The sequence below is a fragment of the Crocuta crocuta genome, unplaced genomic scaffold, assembly GCF_008692635.1.
Source record: "Crocuta crocuta isolate KB4526 unplaced genomic scaffold, BGI_CrCroc_1.0 scaffold112, whole genome shotgun sequence".
In the NCBI taxonomy this organism is placed as follows: Eukaryota; Metazoa; Chordata; class Mammalia; order Carnivora; family Hyaenidae; genus Crocuta; species Crocuta crocuta.
In genome coordinates this window covers 6,831,274-6,853,161 of record NW_027528818.1, presented here as the reverse complement: position 1 = coordinate 6,853,161, position 21,888 = coordinate 6,831,274, and the positions used below count along the sequence as shown (strand labels likewise).

At 37.4% G+C, this 21,888-nt stretch overlaps 1 pseudogene; it reads left to right on the top strand.

The window, feature by feature from the left end:
• Positions 1-13,449: 13,449 nt before the first annotated feature.
• LOC144224826 (uncharacterized) lies at positions 13,450-19,952 on the top strand (annotated as a pseudogene).
• Positions 19,953-21,888: the final 1,936 nt, after the last annotated feature.

Below are 21,888 nucleotides of genomic sequence, written 5' to 3'. Positions count from 1 at the left end.
GGATACCAGATTTCATATCGTTCTCTCAGAGTTAAGAGTTGAACTGCCATCAGTGGATTTAGGAGGGATTTATTATTCTGAAAAATCAATGTGCATATTGCATGTTGTTAAAGAAAAGATGCTCAGTCAGAAAGAGCATTACCTGAAGCCCAGCCTAGGAGGTTGCTAGTTTATAAGAGCCCAGCCTATATTCTATCCCTGCATTTTTTGCTGAGATCTTTATTTTGGCTTCACAAGCAGTTTTCAAACTTTATTCCAGCCTCTTCCTCTTTTGGCTTTCTGGAAAGTATCAAAGTTCAACCTCTCCACTTTTATAATAAGCTCTTCAGCTTAGAATACTGTATTCAATAGTTCTGTCTTAAAAAGTTGCAACCTAATCATAACAGAAATAGACCATCATGTTGAGTTGAATGTATTGCATAAATCACTTCCCACAATCTCCAAGAATTTTTGTAGCTTGGGATTCATATCATTCCCCTGTTTAAAAAAAATCTAAAATATATTTTCCCAATTATAGTTTTTGTGAGGATAGCAATCATGTGCCTAATTGGCAAATCATTTTATCATGTACTTCATACTGTACTTGTTGATTAATAACTATCTAGTTGACTACATTACAATATACAAATATGTGAAAACTAGAAAACCTAGACTTCAAGGTAACAATTATACCTCAGTCAAAAAGCACAAAATCTTATATGAAAGACTAATTTATTTCTTATCTATTTGGGAAAAATTGACCTTTGCCCTTTTCTTCATTTGCAATTGATACAGGCACCAGCTCATGTACGTTATAGTAGAATCAGGATACCAATCTTAACCCTAATTGCTTTGTGTTACAGACCAGGGACATATGGAACCAAGTCTTACCTTTAACTGAAGTCATTAACTTCCAGTCCCTTAGAATCAGCACCTGTTCCAAATGTTGGACAATGCTGGCCCAAACTATTTCTGCAGAGTTCTGTTATGAAGACTGAGATTTTCTGATTGGCCTTGACACAGTGACAAAAGACATTCAAAACTACTGTGGACAAGGAGCAGGCAAAAAACTTTTTGAGAGAGGGAGGGAGGGCACGCAAGCAGAGGAGAGGGGCAGAGAGGGAAAGAGGGGGGAGGGGGGAAGAGTGAAACAAAGAGAGAGAGACAGAGAGATTGAATCTTAGGCAGGCTCCACTGCCAATGCAGAGCATGACTCGGGGCTTGATCTCACCACCCTGGGATCATGACCTGAGCTGAAATCAAGTCAGACGCTCAACCAACTGAGTGACCCAGGCACTCCAAGAGGTTGAAATACTTAAAGGATCAACTAAATTCCACCAGAATATTAACAGGTTTTATTATAAATTATATTTGTTTTGAACAGAACCAACTAGTCAAAACTAAAAATGTACTCATTAGAAACCCATTTTCAAGGCATATCTGTGTGCAGTGAAAACAGACACCTCCTGAAACACAAAGAACAAATAAAAATAGCTGACTTAAAAATGTGAAGCATTACAACATGAATAGGTGATTTATTTCATCTTCAGATACTATAGTGAGGCTTAAATTCACAAACAATTCCAGCTGTAACTGTTAATTTACTCTCTTGACATTGGTGATATCACTACAACAATGACTTAATAGATTTGGATTAAACATGCATTCATTTTGAGGACCATCTCACTACGATGATCCTAATTGCTAACTATTTGGCAATTTTGCTACCTTCACTTAAGTCCTTGGCATTTAATTGTCCATTTAATCCTCCTAACAGCATTGGAACTTACCTCAAGGAGTTATCTTAAGGCCTCTTGGGCTGATATTTGTAAAGTGTTTAGATCTTGGCTCATAATAAGATTTCAGAAAGTGCTATTTGGTAAGTGGAATTACTCTCCACATTTTAAAGTTAGAGAGAACCCCTAAGTTATAAAGCTTCCAGAATCCAAGCTCGGTCCACAATTCTGTGCTTATGAAATTGTATGAAATTAGGAATCATGAGTGTAAGAGAGGACACCCATCTCTTTAACACCCAATTCCCTTCCCATACAATTCTATTCGCTTGATATTATTTCTCACTAACCTCCGTTTCATACCCTCTCTGATAGCACGTTTCCTTGCTTCAGAGAGACCTTTGAGTCTCTCTGTGCACAAGCTATTTCTTACTTTTGGAACAATTTCCAGGAAGCATATTGTGTCTTATGTCTAATTATTTGTTTCAATATCTACCTATTTTCTGAAGCTTTCTGAAGTTTATTTCATCTTTTTTCAATCTCTAACCTATCTATATAATCCCTGACCTCTTAATATTCTTCATTTTTTCCCTTTGTATTGAGAAGTATGCTTGGAAACACCTCTGTTATTCTCTCTTTTGGATTCTTAGGAAGGAGAAACTATCTGAAGTCTCAGTTGTTATTCTCTACAAAGCCCCAATTTATTATAGATTGTTTTTAAGGATGCCAACATCAGGAAGCCGCAATTTGGCTGACATGTTGGCGAAACTATACTCTTACCATACAAAATTATTTTTAAAATTCGATTATAATATCCAAATTCCTAAATATGCTAAATATTGTACAATTGTGAAAACTACTTTTCTCTTCATTGAATAGGTCTGAAGTTCAAAAGCAAAAGTATACCTTCTATCCATTAATACACAGTACACTGTGTGTCTAATAACTGAAGTAGAGCGTGCAATGACTCAAGGAGTACACAGTGTTCAAATAATAAATCACCTCAGTATTTAGAAAGTATTGTGCCATGAATCAAACCTTCATTAGAATCATAGGATATTTCACTTATGTTACATCACAGTGACTGTGAAATATTACGCACATTTTCAATATGAAGTTAGGTAAAAATTCCCCAGTACTGGATTTACATTTTGTACATATTACTATGTCAGCCTTACATCTTGGAAGAATTCCTGGAGTAGAGAGTGAGTGTGATTGATGAAGAATAGTCCTGCTTCCCATTCTATACGAAGGACTAATGGGATATTAGGCAAATGATTTATCTTGTCTCTATCTCAATTTTCTCATCTATGTAATGGGTGGGTTGACACAACCCTGACTTGTTTATAAATTCTATCAAAAATCCCTTGATATTCCATATAATTTTCAAAAGATTGGTAAAATATTACTCATAAGAATGATTTAACTTTGTTACCAGATGGTATGGTTAATATCTATGATGTTCATACTTTATAATTGAAAGTTTCATAATTGAAAATTAATGGTACAATACTACACTCATGATAAAATTATATTTTATGCTATGCTACTCTAAGCAGTTTGTAATTTATTCTATTCAGAATGTTTTTAAGTATTTCCTTGATCTTTATAGAAAAATAATCTCTACATTAAGAAAGCTTTAGGGGAAAACCTGATAATGTACAAATGTGGCACATAACTTTCCATTGGGTATTTTTTAGAACGTAATTATTTCTTTAAAGTGATTTCAAAAATTAAATACATTCAGAGAGACAGGAGTGTTTTATTCTATTATTAGGATGCAAATTTTCCTACCAAATTGTCCTTCTCCCCTTTGCTTCTAGGGCTCTATTTTCTACTTTCAACTTAGAAATACTGCATGAACTATGAGACGTACCAGAAAGCAAACACAAATGTATCAGAGTAAATCATACCCATTTCCAAGCATATGGATATTGGCACAGTTTTTATGAAGGCTATGTTTCTTTATAATGATCTCTAGCCATGTCAACTCTGCTTATCAATGCTTTTAGAATCCTATTCAGACAGGAAAGACTTTCAACACTGAAGACCAGGATGCCAGGGAGGAAAAAAATGACTTACTGCAAATAATTCATTCTGGATAATGCTGGAGATTGATTCACCCAGACACTCCTGAGTTCTGATGTCTGACAGATGTGCACCAGAGTAGCCATGGTTATCTGCTTCTGCAATGTCTGTCAGACACAAGAGCTTTTAAACACTTTTTTTAATGGACTTTTTTAATGGAAGGGAAAATATCAGGGAGAGTGGAAACCAAATTATGTTTTGCTCTTCCCTTTCCACCATTTTAAAACAGATTCAGAGGTCATCTTGCTAAGGAATTTGCTAGTGACATACAAATAACTTCATTTTCCAAGTAGAAGGAACAAGGATGATATTGCGATGAACACATCAACTCCCTTTCTGGATATTCACTGGTTTGCCTCATCACTAAATTTTGGCTTGGGCTTGATGATTACCGTTTAGGATGCTTAATATATTGAGTGAAAACATGATTTGAAAGGGAAGGCCAGAACAAAGACTGAAGTTTCAAAGTATAAAAACAAAGCCTGCATTTGGCTTACTGCTTTTCTTCCTTCCATATTGATCTTTATTGTTTACTTATATAGACTTTTTGATCTAGGGAGAAAATGACACAATTATCTAACTAAACTGTCTATTTTAAAGTAAAGGAATTATTGCTTCATTAATGAAATGTAAAAATCATTGCTACACTACAGTAATTCAATATTTCCTATTATGAATGCTTCTTGATTCTATCTCTAATATTGCTATTTATTCCAAAGAATATTCTTTTCAGTCAAGTAAACCTTAAAAGTGCATAGCCATTGGAAACATCATTGTTGAATAGATTTCCAAGTAACACTGTCCAATTTTGAAGCCCAATGCTTGGGAACACATATGCAAGGTTTTTTTTTACAGCTATTCAGTGACCTTAGGACAGGTCACACCTCATCAAGCTGGTGACATTATATGCTGTTCAGTGTCAGGCCTGCTGAATCCATCAGAAAAGACATAAACTGAAATATGGACTGTGTCTTGCTAGAATTAAAAATCAGATGTTACATCTGTTTTTTAGTTTGATATGTGCCCTTGATCTTCAGTTGTGAGAGCAACTTTGTTATTTTTTTTTTATGGTTTAAAAAGTATTTACAGGTGTCAGACCTCAATAATTTTAAGCAAAGAGATTATTCCTTTACAATTCAAATAATCTGGTAAATAAAATGCTCTGTTTATAAACTACCTTATTAACCTTATTGCTATAACTGGACTAGCCTCATAAAATAGGAAAATAGAGGTCTAGTCTTTTATAGTCCAATGTTTAAAAAAATATATATATATAAACAAGTACATATAGATATTTATTGTTTATATATACATATATATAATCCACATTTAAATATGTATTAATTATGTGGCAAAGTAAAGATTAGCATATTGTGTGCATCACTCAAAGCTTGTAAGCTAAACACACAGTTTGATCATCTGTAGATTTATGAGCCACAGACAGGGCATATACGATACTCAGAAATGGAGGTTTTTTCTCTTTCCTTTCTCTGATATTAATCCTGTGGAATTAATCCAGAATATCAAAGTAAAATTTGGAAAGAAAAGGTCACCAGGAACCACTAACATCTGTGATCGCTGTCTCTACTGTAGAGGAAAAAAAGAGTTTTAGTGGAAATTTATAGGAAAATATCACTGTCAATAGTGTAACAAAGATGCAGATAAGAATGGGAGGGGAGGTAAAACATAAGATAACACTATATTGAAGTAATTCTTTATCTTACATTTTATTCCACTGGATTTATTCAAGCCTATTCATGAGTATTCCTTATTGGCCTTAATTTTTTCTCCCAGTAAAAACTGTCTTCAAACATACTATTTGCTAAAATCTGCATGGTTCTAAAGTGAACTATTTTTAGAAAACTACGTTCAACTTAACGGGAATAATTGGAACCATGAGGCTTCCAAGAAATGTTTTAATCCATTTAAACCTTTGTGAATTTTTAAAATAAGAACTCCTGCTATGCACAGATTATTGGGTCAATATTTATATTTAAATAGAAATACAATTGTAAAACACAAACATAATTATTTTTGGCTACAGCATTTTACAGTTTCCAAATGCTTTAAGGTACTTTGCCTGATTGGGATGTTGCAACAACCATTTATTATAGGTAAATGAGTTATTATTTTACTCCTTACGCATCTCCTATATTGCAATTTCTCTCCCTGCTTTCATCTGGCACTGTGTTTATCCTTTCCTCATGACAATGAAAGAAAAAAGCCTGAACTCAACCTTCTCAGGAAGTCATGAAGCATTCATTTTATATGTATATGTGTCCCAAATTATAGTTGAAGTCTTAGCAATCTCATCTTGATCTCGTTTTAAATATCTGAACACTAGTATCGCCAATTGTAGGGAGGACCATTCACTGCTAATGGGGATATGATATTGCTTTTGTTGAAATGCCTGTCAAAAAAAGAAATATTTTATATGGATATCATATATGCAGCACACATCTGCATATTTGTATGCTATCACTATTTAAATTATAAATTTAGGGGCACCTGAGTGGCTCAGCCCATTAAGCATCTGACTTCAGCTCAGGTCATGATCTCACAGTTCATGGGTTCAAGTCCCATGTCGGGATCCGTGCTGACAGCTCGGAACCTGGAGCCTGCTTCAGATTCTGTGTCTCCCTCTCTCTCTGTCCCTCCCTGGCTTGTCTTCTGTCTCTGTATCTCAAAAACAAATAAACATTAAGAATTTTTTTTGTAAAAAATAAATGAATAAATAAATTACAAATTTATAAGTGCAAAATAAGCAAGCAACAGAATGCAATAGAATTAAGAACATATTATTTCCAGAATTGAAGAGATGTCTTTTTGATTTCGGTATTCTACCCATAACTAGGCAGAATAAAAAAGCAAGAATTTCAGTCTGAGTTTCCTCAGATGCTGGCCTCACTTAAAATTATAAGCATTTTCAGCTCATTCAAATGCCTTGACAGTAAAATTATCAGTAGTCCAAAAGTGATCTCAGGATATAAGTCTTCATCTAGACGTAGACTTCATCTAGAGAACTAAAAATGATACTAATATCAAGATGGGCAACATATAAACAATATTGGCCAATATTATTCTAAGGGCACCACTGATGGTTGTCAAGTGAGCAGAGAGACAGTCTGAGGCTTCCTGGTCCCAGTCGTCCTGAGGTTTTCTACGTTAATCATGTGTCTGGGTTTCTTGGCCAACAGAAGCCTGGGACTCAAATCTCTGTAGTATATGTGTGACTTCACCCCCAGGTATCAAGTTATACCTGTAGGTTTACCTGAGAGCTGAGATGCCTCCTGGAGGAAAAATGAAGCTTGCAACCTTGCCTTTCTAAATACCTACTAAAGTCTGTGGGAGTAGGAGCAGGGGAGAAAAAGGGCCCAACATTCACAGAAGCTAAATCCCTGAGAGCTCTTATTTTAGAAAGGCTGAAGACAGCACAAGATGCTGGATTTCATAAGAGGACCTGAGCAGAACTGACCACATCCAACGACCCAGGAAACACTTTGAGCGAGCGTTCCTAGGTGAAAGGGTCAGGTCAGGAAACAAAGATGGGTTTAGCATGAAGCAAATGAGGTTTAAGCTTTGAGGGCCCTCAATGTGCTAAGAGCATCTAAAGAGGTATTCACATGGTCATTTTAGCAAAAATAAAATATTTAACCCTAACCGTTAAAGACGGCCACCTCTTTTCACCCCGGCCTACTCTGCAGTTGGAGTCATTACAGGCATGTGTGAGACAGAATGAAGTAGAAGTTAAGTCAGGAACACATTTACAGCAAGTTTAGTGAAGTTTAATGAGATACACTTCTTTGGTTCTCAGGCATTTATGTGTTAGGTTGTTGCCAGTGGGAGAGGCTTTCAGGAACACACTATTGTGTAGACACACCCAGTTTCATAACTCAAACATACAGGTCCAACGGTCACATCACAATGTGAGCAAATGCTATAGCACCTGGAACCAGAGCCTTGGGTAGAGAAGAAGATGTGAAATGTGCACAGCCAGAAGGTAGCCTGTGGAAATTTCTAATCACTAGACAAATTAAAATTGTAAGCAGAGAATTTGATTCACATTGATATCTAGTCAAAAAGAATTCACTTGTATCAAGAATACGCGTGATCAAGGCGCCTGGGTGGCTTAGTTGGTTAAGCGTCCGACTTTCGCTTAGGTCATGATCTCGCGGTTCATGGGTTCGAGCCCCACGTCGGGCTCTGTGCTGACTGCCAGCTCGGAGCCTGGAGCCTGTTTCAGTCTGTGACTCCCTCTCTCTCTGACCCTCCCCTGCTCACGCTGTCTCTCTCTCTCTCTCTCTCTCTCTCCTAGAAATAAATAAAAAACATTAAAAAAAAAGAATATGTGTGATCAATAGGCGTATATGATTATAAATACACTATGGTGGTTTTCTTAAATTCTAAAACCTGGCATGGTGGTATCACTTGAAAGTGGTGAAACTATCTCTACACACAAATTTTAATCAACTATCTCATAGGAAGGGCTGAATTATCTTTCTACATAGAAAATACTATATTTCTTATATAAAGAAGTATTCAAAGAGTATTCTGCCCAAAAGGGAAAGAAAACAATATCTTAGTGGTGTGGGGATTTTGTCATATCCTCAGCATTAGTCAGCTTTTGAAAATGTGATGTGGTTTTTGAATTCTATATCAATAGTTTCTTTCATAGCTAAATCTGAATTCGTCTTTTGTATCCTTTTCTCAAAGAGTTTCTACAAAACTGGACAAACTTCAGGCTCCACAAAACTTCTGTCTTCCTCTAGGTGGTGTATTAATAATATATTTATTTAATTTATACCTGAATCAGGATGCTGAATAAGGTTCTTCCGATAGTTTGAGATTTCTACTAATATCTTAAAGCTGAGGACTATTGGGGCTAAATAGCACACATTGTAGAGACTGCCAACATACACATTTCCATGTGCCTACTAAAGGTTCTGTCTGCTGCTCCAAACATTACACACCCTTTCAGTCTTATGTAAAATCAGACAAAAAAATTCAAGGAGAATGATTAAGAATCAAGAGTCATTAGTCTAAGGAGAGAATATCATATGCTTTTCTCCTCCACTGCAGGTCCACCTTCCAACCGTTCTCCATCTTACACCTGCAACCCCGCCCAGAGAGGCTGACCATATGGGCTGCATCAATGGGCACTCATGCCCTCTGGCTCTCTCTGAGCGACACTCTTATGGAGAATGGACAGGAGATTGGAAAGAGGAAGGAGAGATATGGTGTTACCAAAAGCTAGCTGTACCTAGCAGTGAAGGACACAGCTCATGTTGGGTTACTTTCTCTATACAGCTCTGTCTCCAGCTTCAGTAGCCACTTTCTCCCTCGTATTTCAGTCTTAGGGATAGTTGATGTGGTTTTGGAATGGTGGTGGAGGTCCAAAGCCGATGGCCAAGACAGAATTCTTGAGACATCTTTGGTGCAAAAAGGTGATTTTATTAAAGCATGGGGACAGGACCCGTGGGCAGAAAGAGAGCTGCACTGAGGTTGTGAGGAATAACTGATTATATAGCTGGGAGTTAGGGGGAGGGGTATTGTTGGTAAAGCAAAAGGGAGGTTTTCAAAAGGACTTTCATATGCTAAAGACGACTCTTAAGATACTGGAGGCCTAGCTATTTTCAAGCTGAGATATTTTTCCCTCTAGTAAAGCATTAACTTTAAGATAGTAAAGAGTTTCTGGAGAAAAGTTACACTCTCCTCCCTCAAGTATTTGTCAATGGGCAGCAAGTTATAATGAAATTTCATTTTCTCTATATTTCCTTCTTGCCTTTGTTCCCCACATCACCATGGAGGGGAGGTTGATGTAAGGGCTCCAGAAAACTGAGTCCACAGGTTTCTGGAGATTGCCTTTCTTTCTTGTAAATCATTAAAACAATTGGAGACTGATGGAGACTAATGTCCTGGATGACTTTGATCTCTATAAGTTAACCATTTGTTTTTCCTTTTCCTTTGTTCTTGGGCAGCCAGAAGTGCCTGAGAAATATCATACCTTTCCCACCTGGGGGGAGGAGGGGGTTTGAGGGGTGTCAGCTTGCCTTTTGTTCCCTCATCAAAGTGACTGTAAGAGTTCAAGGGTATTCAATTTTCTTTTTGATTTTCTTATATCCTTCCTGTATCTTTTTAAACAATCATTTTTTTAATGAATAAGTGAAATTTATTGTTTTACTTTGATCATTTTATAATAAGTTAAATTTGTATTTTCTCATCCATAGGCTTTCCCAGATGAGCTTTTGTTTTCTAATTTTGTGGGTGTGTGGTAAAATGCAAAGCACTGACTATCTTAACCACTTTTAAGTATACATTTCAGTGGCATTGGTTCCATTTGTATCATTGTACAACCATCGCCATCATCCATTTCTAAAACACTTCACATCTGGAAAAACTGAAACCCTATACCCATCAAACAATAACTTCCCATTTTTCTTCCTCCTTCCTCCCTTTACTTTCTGTCTCTAAAACGACATTTTACAGAATGGGAGAAAATATTTATAAATCATTTATCTGATTAGGGGTTAATATCCAGAATATATGGAAAACTATAAAAACTCACCAATTAAAACACAGACAATTCTACTTATAAAAGAGCAAAAGGCTGTTTTGAATAGACATTTCTCCAAAGAAGATGTACAAATGACCAAACACGTGAAAAGCCGTTGAACATCAGTAACCTATTAGATATTGCAAATAAGAACCACAATGAGATATTACCTCACAAGCCATTAGAATGGCAACTACCGAGAAAGAAAGAAAGAAAGAAAGAAAGAAAGAAAGAAAGAAGGAAAGAAAGAAGGAAAGAAAGAAAGAAAGAAAGAAAGAAAAGAAAGAAAGAAAAGAGAGAGAGAAAGAGAGAGAGAGAGAGAGAGAGAGAAAGAGAGAAAGAGAAAGAGAGAAAGAGAGAAAGAGAGAAAGAGAGAAAGAGAGAAAGAGAGAAAGAGAGAAAGAAAGAAAGAAAGAAAGAAAGAAAAAGAAAGAAAGAAAGAAAGAAAGAAAGAAAGAAAGAAAGAAAGAAAGAAAGAAAGAAAGAAAGAAAGAAAGAAAGAAAGAAAGACAGGCAGGCATAGGTGGAGATGTGGAAAAATTGGAGTGTGTGCACTATTGGTTGAATGTAAAATGGTGCAGCCACTGTGGAAAACTGTATGGTAGTTCCCTAAAAAAATTAAAATACAGGCACACCTGGGTGGCTCTGATGGTTAGGTGTCTGACTCCCAATATTGGCTCAGGTCATGATCTCACAGTTGACGAGTTCAAACTCCATGTTGGGCTCCGCACTGCCAGCTTGAGATTTTCTCTCTCTGGCCCTCCCATAAACTTTCTCCATCCTTCAAAATAAATAAACTTAATAAGTAAATAAATAAAAATACAGTTACCGTATGATCTACCAATTCCACTTCTAAGTACATACACAAAAGAATTGAAAGCAAGGCCTCATAGAGATATTTGTATACCCACATTCTTAACACATTGTTTACAACAGCTAAAACGTAGAAGGAACCCATGTCCATTGATAGATGAATGAATAAATAAAATGTAGTCTATCTATACAATGAAATATCATTCAACCTTAAATAGAAAGTAAATAGTTTGTCTCTTAACTTTTGTAAGCTTATTCTCATTTGACCATTTTGAATGTGGTATCTATTTCTAACTGTCACTTAAACTAATGTCTACCAAAACCATGTGAGGGGGTCTTCAAGAAAACCACTCAAAGAGATTAGATATCAGTCAAAAGGGGAAATGGGTTTTTTAATAACTTTGGACTTCCGATTTGTCAGTAGTCTTGCTGATCTTCCCTCTATGCTTTGGGGTCTTTTGCCAGAGGGGGGACTTAGAGACTTAGAAGAAGTCACATAGGAACACATTCTCTGGGGCAGGGAATTGAGCACTAGGACATCACCAGCAGAGCTTCCTAGGAGGATGCATGTTCCGTAGGAGAGGACACCGATTTGAGCTTTTGCCACTCACAGAAGCAAAGCAGAACCCCGAGAATCAGTCAAGAAATCAATCAAGAAGAAATTGCTTATTGTGTGCTCAGTTACACAAAAGATATTTTTCTCTTTCCTCTTTTCCAAGCTCCAACACTCTGGAGGATCTAGAGGTTATAAGAGTAGGGTTACCAGATAAAATACATGATGCCCAGTTCAATTTGAATTTCAGATCAACGGTAACAGTAATTAGCATAACTATGTCCTGTGAAATATTTGGATTATACTTATAATAAAAATAATTTTTTTATCCGAAACTCAAATCTAACTAGACATTTTTCTTTTTTTGATAAATCTGATAGCCCCATCTAAGATGAAGGAGATGGTGTCTCATGATTAGAGATTTCCCCACCCCTATCCCCCACACCATTATTTTAGGCTGATCAGTAAGGGAAGGAAAAAAAGAGAGTTTTAAATCAGAAATGAAATTAAAATGATGAACTATTCTGGACCATACTGGACTTTTTTTCTATGAAATTGAGAAAGTTCTAGAGTCTACCTAAATCTCTTCAAATGGTGACAAGGAGAAAAAGTAAAACATATTCATGTTTTTGTGCCCCACCAATTTCAGGTGTGTTCAACAAGAAAATTAAATTTGAGAGTTTGATAAAATGTCCACATATAACCCTGGGTTGTCATTAATTCTACTGTGAAGCCTCTCTGTCTATATACAGACTAATTACTACCAACTCTAGAAATAGGTAAAATGCATTTTTGAAATAATGGCTGTGAAAACAGATGTAAGAGTTTTGATGTGGGTTCTCAGACATCAGTGGAGGCTTGGGAAATACCAGATAGCTGAGATGGTGATGAAAACAGGGATTTTCCAATCCCTTCTTAAAAGCTCCTGTGCAGACCTAAAGTACTTGGCTGGAAGTTCAAGTGGGCATAACATGAATGCAGCTTTGATAGAGTTTGCTGACCATGCTGATTCTTTTGCGGTGTTCAGGAGCTCTTATACAGAAGGATGCATAGAAAGTGATCCTTAAATCCTACCTCAGATGCTCAATATTTTCAAAAGACTGAATGAACTTCTTCCTAAAGAAGGAAAATCTGTGTAAGAATGGCCTATATCTTATAGGCTGACAACCCGCCCTAAAATGGGCACACCACCAGAAACACTGTCTCATTTCATAGAAGGTACAGAAGAGTGTGCTGTCCAGTCTTTTGTGGAGACCAGGAAGACATAAAAATATCAGTAATTCTGAACTTGTCCCTGGGGAAGACCCTTTGGATCCCTAGTTAGAATAGGTTGTTAAGATGTGAGCCCAAGCTAATTTGGAAAGAGGGAGGAAGAGGGAAAGAGAGAGTAGATAGACAGTTTTTTATAGTCACAAAGATCTCTGGCAGGGCTACTGGGTGATGATTTCAATGGCTTGACACTCAGCAAATCGGACAGGCAGACTCTGCTTCTTTGAGTGAGTGCTCAGGTATCAGACACCAACTTGGTACACCTTATGAACTAACTGATAGGATTCTCCCTGAAAGTGAAAGATAATACGGAAGGCCTACGGTGCAGGGATAGAGATACATTGTCCTGAATTAGCTGGCCTGAGAAGCCGTTTGTAAGAATGTAGCATTTAGGATAAGAAGTCAGCCTTGCAAATTTGCAAAAGGGAAGAGCCATCCAGACAGTTGAAACAGTGCGAGGTATGATTCAAGGTGAAAAGGAGCTTGGCATATTTGAGGTATGAATAGAAATCCATTTCGTGGGAGCACAGGGAGAAAGCAAATGGCTCAAACGATTTAGGGAGGTAAGTTAAAAGTTCAGCAAGAAAATGAATAAATGAACAAATAAGAGTGTGATTACTATAAACCATATTCATATTCCACATATCAGTCACATTTGTGAAGAAAGGATCCTTTAAGTACAAAATGAGTAGTGGCTGTTTTATACAGAAAAGAAAAGCAATCCCTAGAACCTGCAGAAATAAAAGAAATTAAAGTCTTGGAGAAAGACAACACGAACGTGAGAAGGAGATACAGGTCTTCACAGTAAGGAAGACACCCTTCTCCCCACCTTTCAAAAAAAACTGATGAAGAAGAAATTTCCCTCCTTGGTTCCCACACTGGGAAAGCACCAGTGCAAAGAAAAGCCCCCTTGTTTCTTTCCATGAATGGTGGAAAGTTTCTGCTTTGTTTTTGCTTTTGTGTTCTGTGTGTGTATTTTAGTGAGATAAAAGATATTTACTGACACTGACTAAAAGATATACAAATAATTCTGAGGAACCAGCTGAAAACTTTCCCTTGCTTATTTTCTCACACAGAGACCCATATTGCCTTGAAGGCAGGATGGACCAGTTTTCCTTTGTGGAAAAGCACATAGGCAGTAAGCTTCACTGAGAGAGCAGATATTGTCCTTAAAACCTGCAGGGCAGAGATCTTTCTGGTGAGTGATTGGTGTTGTTGCTCTCAGGGCCAAGAGACAGGGCCAGCTTAGGGAATCAAGGGAACAAAGTAGTGTTCGAAAAACTGCAAGAAAGCCATTGCTCAAAACATGTTAAGGGATATCCTGTGTGCTTCCAATTTTCTTACCTGGGAAAGAACACCCCTTGGCTGAGCGGCTTTTGAGAAGACAGTAGTCATTCCCATTGACAGTAAGTAAGTATGATAGGGTCATAGTGAGAAGAATTATTTGGGTAACTATGACCACAACTGTCAATTTGTAGACTAAGTAGAATTTAGTCTTCAAAAAGAGATCTTTAAATTATGAAAGAACTGGAAGATAACTGGAAGTATGAGCCATAGATCTCTGTTTTTCAAATTAGGAAAATGAAGCAGAGACAAAGCAGGTGATTTAAGGGCAGCTAGAACAGGTGCAAGGACTGAGTTTCGTGTGCTCTCCCCCTCGTTCTTCTTACTGCCGCCAAGTGTGGTGTAAACAAGAGTCCTAAGACCTCTGAGGAGTGTAAATGGTGTCCAAGCACAGCCTGCCTATTCATGAATTTGATCAGTGGAAGTTTTCATCTATTTATTTCTTGCAAGAGGAAAACTGGGGCCCAGGAGCTGGTGCTTACTATCTCCTTTTTTGAGAGTACACAGACATGTGTAGATGTTGCCTACGGAAGTCTACCATAGCTAGCTCGGTGCACTTGGAGCAGAAGTAAGCATTGATCAGAGGAGAAGATCAGTAAGACTCTGGACTCAGAGGTACAGGTTTGTAACAATGCTTGCCAACAAAAACATGTACTTCAGAGAGAGTTATTCATTTTTAATTAAATCACCCCTTTATTTGAAGGGCAAATATATCCATTTTTAAGTATATAGAGTAAAAGAAAAGATATTTTTAAAATATAAAGAGTTTAAAGGGGGCAATAATTCAGGAATAACTATTAGAATGAATAATTTTAGAGTTTGGGACTACACATATTTCTCATGTCAAAATTTCAAAGTGAATTTTAGAACTCCTGTATCTCACAGTGTATTTATTACCTTTGTAAGTAATCAGCTCTTGTTTTTACGTCAATTGTTTTTATTCCGCAATTAAGAACATGCTTTTCTCTCTTGAAGATGAAATTGAAATTACTACTAATAATATATGAACTGCTGTTTTAGATAGTGTGATCTTTTAAAAATTTTGTCATCTCTGACTCTCTCTATTCCACTTCAATCTATAGTTACCTATGCAACAAAATGATGTGGTAGGGAGAATAATGGGCCCCCAAGAGAGGTCTAGGTCCTAATCCTCAGGACCTGTGAATACGTTACTTTATATGGCAAAGGGGAATTAACTGTGCAAGTGGACTTAAGCTTGTTGATCAGCTGACTTTAAAAATAGGGGGGTTATCCTGGATCATCCAATGGGCTCATTTAATCACAAGGGGTCTTTAAATGTGGAAGGAGGAGGCAGAAGAGTCAGTATCAGAATCATACAATGTGAAAAAGACTTGCATAGCCATTGCCAGCTTTGAAGATAGAAGGGGCCAGAGCCAAGCAATGTCGGGCATTGTCTCCAAGAGCCTCTAGAAAGGAATGCAGCCCTGACCTCATCTTGATTGTAGCCTGTGAGACCTATGTTGGACTTCTGACCTCTAAAAGTCCAAACAATGAGACTAAGATGATAAATGTGTATTGTTTTAAACTACCAAGTATGGTAATCTGTTACAGCAGTCACAGAAAACTAATATATGTGACAAGGGAATATAACATCACCCAGGTAAGTATTTGCAAACAATATTAAATAAGTTAGAGGTAAGAAAAATAATTGAATTTAGAAATTAACTTCTCCACAATTTCATGCCACACTTTCCAAAAGAAAATTAACAAATTCAGCTTCTAAAAGAACATGAAAGTGTTGTTTTTGTACAGGATATACAACTTGTTTAATGATATTTTACCCTACCCATGTTCTCTATTCTTCCTTATGATTATTCCTTTTAAACTTCCGCACTATTATAAAATTAAAAATAAAACTAATCTGTACCATTTTAGTTAAGTATTTGAATCAATCACTCAACATTTGTTGAATTCTCTCTGCCCAGCTGTTCTCAGAGAATTTACAGTTTATGTTAAAAGACTGCTTTTTATTTTTAATGTAAAAGGAGTGGTACAATAAAAGTAGGAATTTTACAAATGAATTAGGTGGAATGATTTGAGAATATTCTAATAAATATTCATGGAACTGTTAACAAAAAGATATTTTTATTCAAGGCTTTAAGGAGTAGTATAAAGATTAGTCTGATATATTTGCGAACTTTTGAAAACCAGAAATACAACGATAGCTCTTTTAGACATGTGATATAAACTTCAGTGCTTAATTTTTAGACAAATAGTTTGACTTACATTTGTAGTATGAAATAATGAATGTCAGTCATTATTAATAAACAAATGGGGCTCTATTTGAATAGTGTTACCCTTGCAAGAGAAAACCTACCATTACTCACTACATACCACAAAATCTCTGATTACTTGGGAATTTTTGCCTTCACATGTGTTGTATTTATTATTGCTATGCTTTATGAGAATTTATTTTCAAACTACAAAGGCAGCACATATTCATTTTAAATAGAGAATAACAGTAATATGGTAAAAGAAAAAATGACAAATCTTATCTTCTCCTATGATAGTCTCCATTAAGATACCAATATTAATAGCTTGGCATATGTTTTTACTAACATTTTTCTATGTTAACATAAACTAATCAATTTGTGTTCCTAACTATTAGAGTGTGTTACTGTTTTTACAAAAGAATGAACTTTCACTATACAAATTAGTCTTTTCTTGCATCTGTTTTCCTCTTACTAATGTTTCACGGATCTGAGTATTGTCACTAGGTGCCAAACACTCCGTAGTTTGGAGAGTAACAGCATCATCTCACCATTTCTCTATTAATGAATATTTTAGATTGTTTTCAATTTTTATCACGGAATACAATGTTGATTCACATATCTTTTTTGTATACACAAGTTGATAATCTATTCTCTAAATTCAAATTCTACAGATACATGTAATTAATAATTGATATTTGCTGAGGTAGTAGCAGTGTCGCTGGCTAAATAGCTCCCCATAACATTCAGAATATTATGTTGTCATCAATAAGAAATGTTGCACTTTTAAAATAAGAGGTGGTAAATACATGTGTCTATGTGTTTTGTCTGTAAACAAAAGAACAAATGTAGAGATAGATTGATAGTTTGGAGCCAGGTAAATTAGCAGGGATGGCAGGGATAATATGCAAGAAAAATTCAGTTTACTGTACAATTTTGTCGTATTCTGTTACCTGAATCTTCCTAAATCTATCTTCTTCCTTTATGATAGCATGAAGGTAATAATAACTAAAGAGAACATATTTTTCCCATGAAAACCCAAAGTAACTATAAAGTTAAATCTCACAAGAAGACCCTCATTGTTTTCAAGGAGAAAACTTCAAGCAAATTGACAGCAAGTCCTTCAAGACTGTCAAATTTTGGCATGTGGCAGATATAGGACATATCCAGTTACCAACTACCCTGTAAATCAGGTGGCTAACAGAGTTTTTGAAAATTTGAGTGACATTATGTAAGAGAAATCAAAATGCCATAGTACAAAAACTATTTCACCATTCTATTCAATTGAATATTACTACTGAGTAACCTGTTTTTCTCTTCTTATAGTTACTATCTGTTCCTTAATGAATAATAATTATACAAAAGAGTCAGTAAGAAAACAACGGCCTATAAAATTATCTCTTGTCAATATAGTACTAGCCAACACTTTGTGTATATTGTTGAACAGAAACCATTTGTATCTGCTTTGAATGAATTATTTCACTTATTCCTCAGAACAATCCCTGAGGACATTTATTATCTTCATTTTACAGATGAAAACACTGAGGCCCAAAGAGGTTAAATTATATGCTGAGATCACAAAACTAGTATGTTGCAGATGTGGGGTTTAAATCCAGAAAATATGGATCTAAACCTTACATTCTTCACTATTATGCTACAATGCCTCATGTAAGTATATAAACTAAAGTTAAAACATTAACCTTTTATAAAATATAGTTAGTGTTTAATAGCTTATAATATCAACCTATTAGAGTATTTTTTATTAAAGCACCTATGGGTTGTCTAAGTTTATAATAAAAGGATTCTGTTTCACTTAAAGAAATTATTATTATAAAATAAAAACTACCATTACTCATTACAGAAATGTATTTATACATTCTGATTTCAGTAAAAGCATTTCAGGTAACTTGGATCAACTCTTTTGCTAAAAGGGGCTAGAAAATCTAGGGTAAACTTTATAAAAATATGTTTCAAGATCTCAAAGATTTTAATAAAGCAGGCATGAATTTCAGGGCTAATAGCTTGTGTGGAGAGAGGAATCAAACTTAGTCTGGCTAAGTCTAAACACCATTATATGAGAGATTAGGAATTAGCATCATTCTGAAAACCCATTACACCACTGTATCTCATTCAGTTAAGTAGAATGCAAAGGGTGAACCTGGCATTCACATTCTCTTTTCTCCTAGGAAAATCCACTGATTTCAGGATTCTGAAAATTCTCATCAACCAGGTCTAGAAGCTGAGCAGAGCTTTTGACATCTTTGTGAAATAAAGGGGATAAGTTTTGTAGTTAAAAGTCCTGGGAGTACTCAGCTACCTGAGAGAGAGCACTATTCTCCTAGTCTGTCCTGGAGTGTGACCCAGAAGCCTTGGAGGTGCTGGTCCTGGCTGGATAACATGTGCAGAAGGAGAACAAGCTCAGTCTGGCAACCCAGGGACCTGGTCTGGCAGGTGTGTGATGGGCTCACTCAAGGCTGGCCGCACAGAGAGCAGGGGACTCTTGTGGTCTCTTCTCCAGAGCCCTAGGGCAGGAGATCCCAGAGACTCAGTACAGTGCCAGGGAGGTGCCCTCGCTTGCCTCCAGTTGAGATTGCCCAGCCAAATCTCAACGTCCCCAATGATGCTGGAAGATGAACTTCAACTACAACCTGGAGCAGGCAGATGAGCTGAAGCTGCAAGTTGAGATGGTAGAAGTAATAAAGGGGATTGGGGATACCTGGTGGCTGGGGAAGCTGGTAGCCTTCCCATCCAATTTTGTGGAGTTGCTGGACAGGGGGTTCCTAAGCCTCAGAAACCCAGACATGCATTTGGTCATCCCTAGTCCCCAGTGGCCTCCAAAGCTGAGCAGCCTGACCTATGACAGCCCTCTAGACTACCTGCAGACAGTCTTCCACACTGAGATCTACAGGGTCCTGTTCAACTCCCAGCCTGAGACCCCAGATGAGGTGAAAGTACTAAGGAAGACTACAGAGTATAAAAAAAGTGGTATCTCAGGAATCAGCTCCTATTAAAGAATCAAAGAAGCTGATGCTCAGAACAGCCCTCCCTACAGTCAAGAAGCTGGTGACAGCCCCCACTGGGCCCAGCAGAGCCAAACCATCTGGGACACCCAGTGGAGACAGATGTAAGTGTCCCTCCCAGACTAAGGCTCCAGTGGCAGCTTCCTCAGTGGGGGTCCAGGCCACCCTGGTAGAAAGGGATTGAAAACCCAGGCTTCCTGGCAGTGTTCTGCAGCCAGTCACAAGGAAGAGCAGAGCAGCCTAGCAAAAGCCCCTCCTCTGAATAAAACCCCTACTCTGGACAAAACCACCAGCCCAGAGAAGACTCTGTGTCTAGAAAAGGCCCCCAATCCAGAGGAAATTCTGACCCCATCTCAGAGGAGGCCCTAACTTTGGAGTTCAAGGCTTTAGTCCCAGAGAACCCCACCCTAGAGGAAAGTGTGACTGGACAAGCCTCCCCTCCCTCCCCAGCCCCCAGCTTAGACAAGGCCATTTCTGTGGAGGAGGCCCTGTTCCAGAAGTCTCACCTGAGGTTGAAGCCCTTGGCCTAAAGATGGACCTTCCTGGTGACAAGGCCTTCACTGTAGAAAAGGTCTTGACCCCTGAGCAGGTGGTGTCTGAAGAGGCCTTTACCAGAGACAACACTCAGTTCCATCACTTCTCTCTAGGGCAAACCCTGCTGAGGTTCAAGTCTCTTGCAGCCAATAAGGCTCAATCCCAAGAAATCCGCATGCCAGAGGAGGCCCACCTCTGCATGATGACACATGTCTCCATCAGAGACCATTCCAGTCTAAGTATAATCCAGGGTCCATGTCTGCCCTGGAGAAGGCTACAACCCTCCTCTCAGAGGTACCTGGGAGCATGAGGCTGCCTGGAAAGAGGCTCCACATCCCAAAGAGGAAGCTCCCCAGAAAGAGATGTCATACTCAAAAGAAACCTCATCCTATCAAGTCAACTCCAGACCCCCAAGAGATTCCCACCCTACTTTCCTTGGTCCTGCAAAATCTCAGGGACAGCAAAAGTGATAGGTGATATAATGAGGCTGTACACAGGATGAGGTGGAGTCTTTAAGGAAGTCCCTAGAGCAGATGGGGGTGGAGCTAGAGAAGAAACGGACCCACATCTGGGAGGAGCTGAAGGAGACTGAGAAGGAGAAGCGGGTGTCGCTGTAGCTGCAGATGTAACAGGGGACCCAGGAGTTCCAGATGCGGGCTCCATCCCTGCGCCGATGCACACACAGTGAGGGTAGGCTGGTGAGGAACTACAGCAGGACTTGGGGGGAGTCAGACTCTGGCCACCCACGTCCTTGCACACAACCTTGAGAAACGCAAGAAACTGCCCTGTAGGCAGAGGGGGATAAAGTGAAAAGAAAAGATTCAAAAAAAGGGGGTTCCTGGTAAATCTCTCAAGCTCTAGATTAGGAACCTAAAAGCTACGGTTTAAAAGAGTAAGTAAGAAACATATCAGCCCTCATAGGGGCTGAAGCCACCTTCAAATGAAATAAATGTGTTAAAATAATCTAGTATTGACAGAATTCATATCCACCTGACAGAAGTCAGGGCAAAATCGTCTCCGAGAAAAGATAATTGTACCTTAAGCATCAAATTATTTTTACAAATTTTCACACCAATATCCAATCTCAATCACAAATAAGCACATGAAGAGATGGGTTAACTTGATGAAAAACAAACAATAAACACTTGAAACAGATCTTCAGAGGTCCAGATAAGCAAAGGAGACTTTAAAAAGTAATATGTTGCTTATATTTCAGAAACCAAAAGATATGACTAAGAATTTGGCAGAAAACTAGGAAGTATTAAAAAATAACCAATAGAAACTCTAACTGAAGGACACAATAACCAAATGTAAAAGTACTGAATAGATTTAACAGCAAATTAGACATAACTGAAAAAAGAATTAGTAAGCTACAAGGCAAGCTGTAAAGAAAATAAGCATCTGAAAGCATGAAAAAACAAATGGAATATACAGAAGAGAATATAGAAGACATAAAGGATATGGTAAAAAAAAGTTATATGGTCTATTATATGTTTAATTGGAGAGGAAAGAGGTAATGAGGCAGAGGTAATATTTGAAAAGATAACACCTAAGAATTGTCACAGTCATACATTTCTCCAGTTGTTATAATGGTGCATTGGGATACTATAAAACAATAAAAATGAATGACTTCTAGTTATACCAAAATAATATGGATTAGTCTTACACATATAATATTAGAAGCCAAACACAGATATAATTTATACATATAAAGTTCAAAAACAGACAAAATTATGTTATCATGTCAGAAGTCAGAATAGCAGTTATCTTT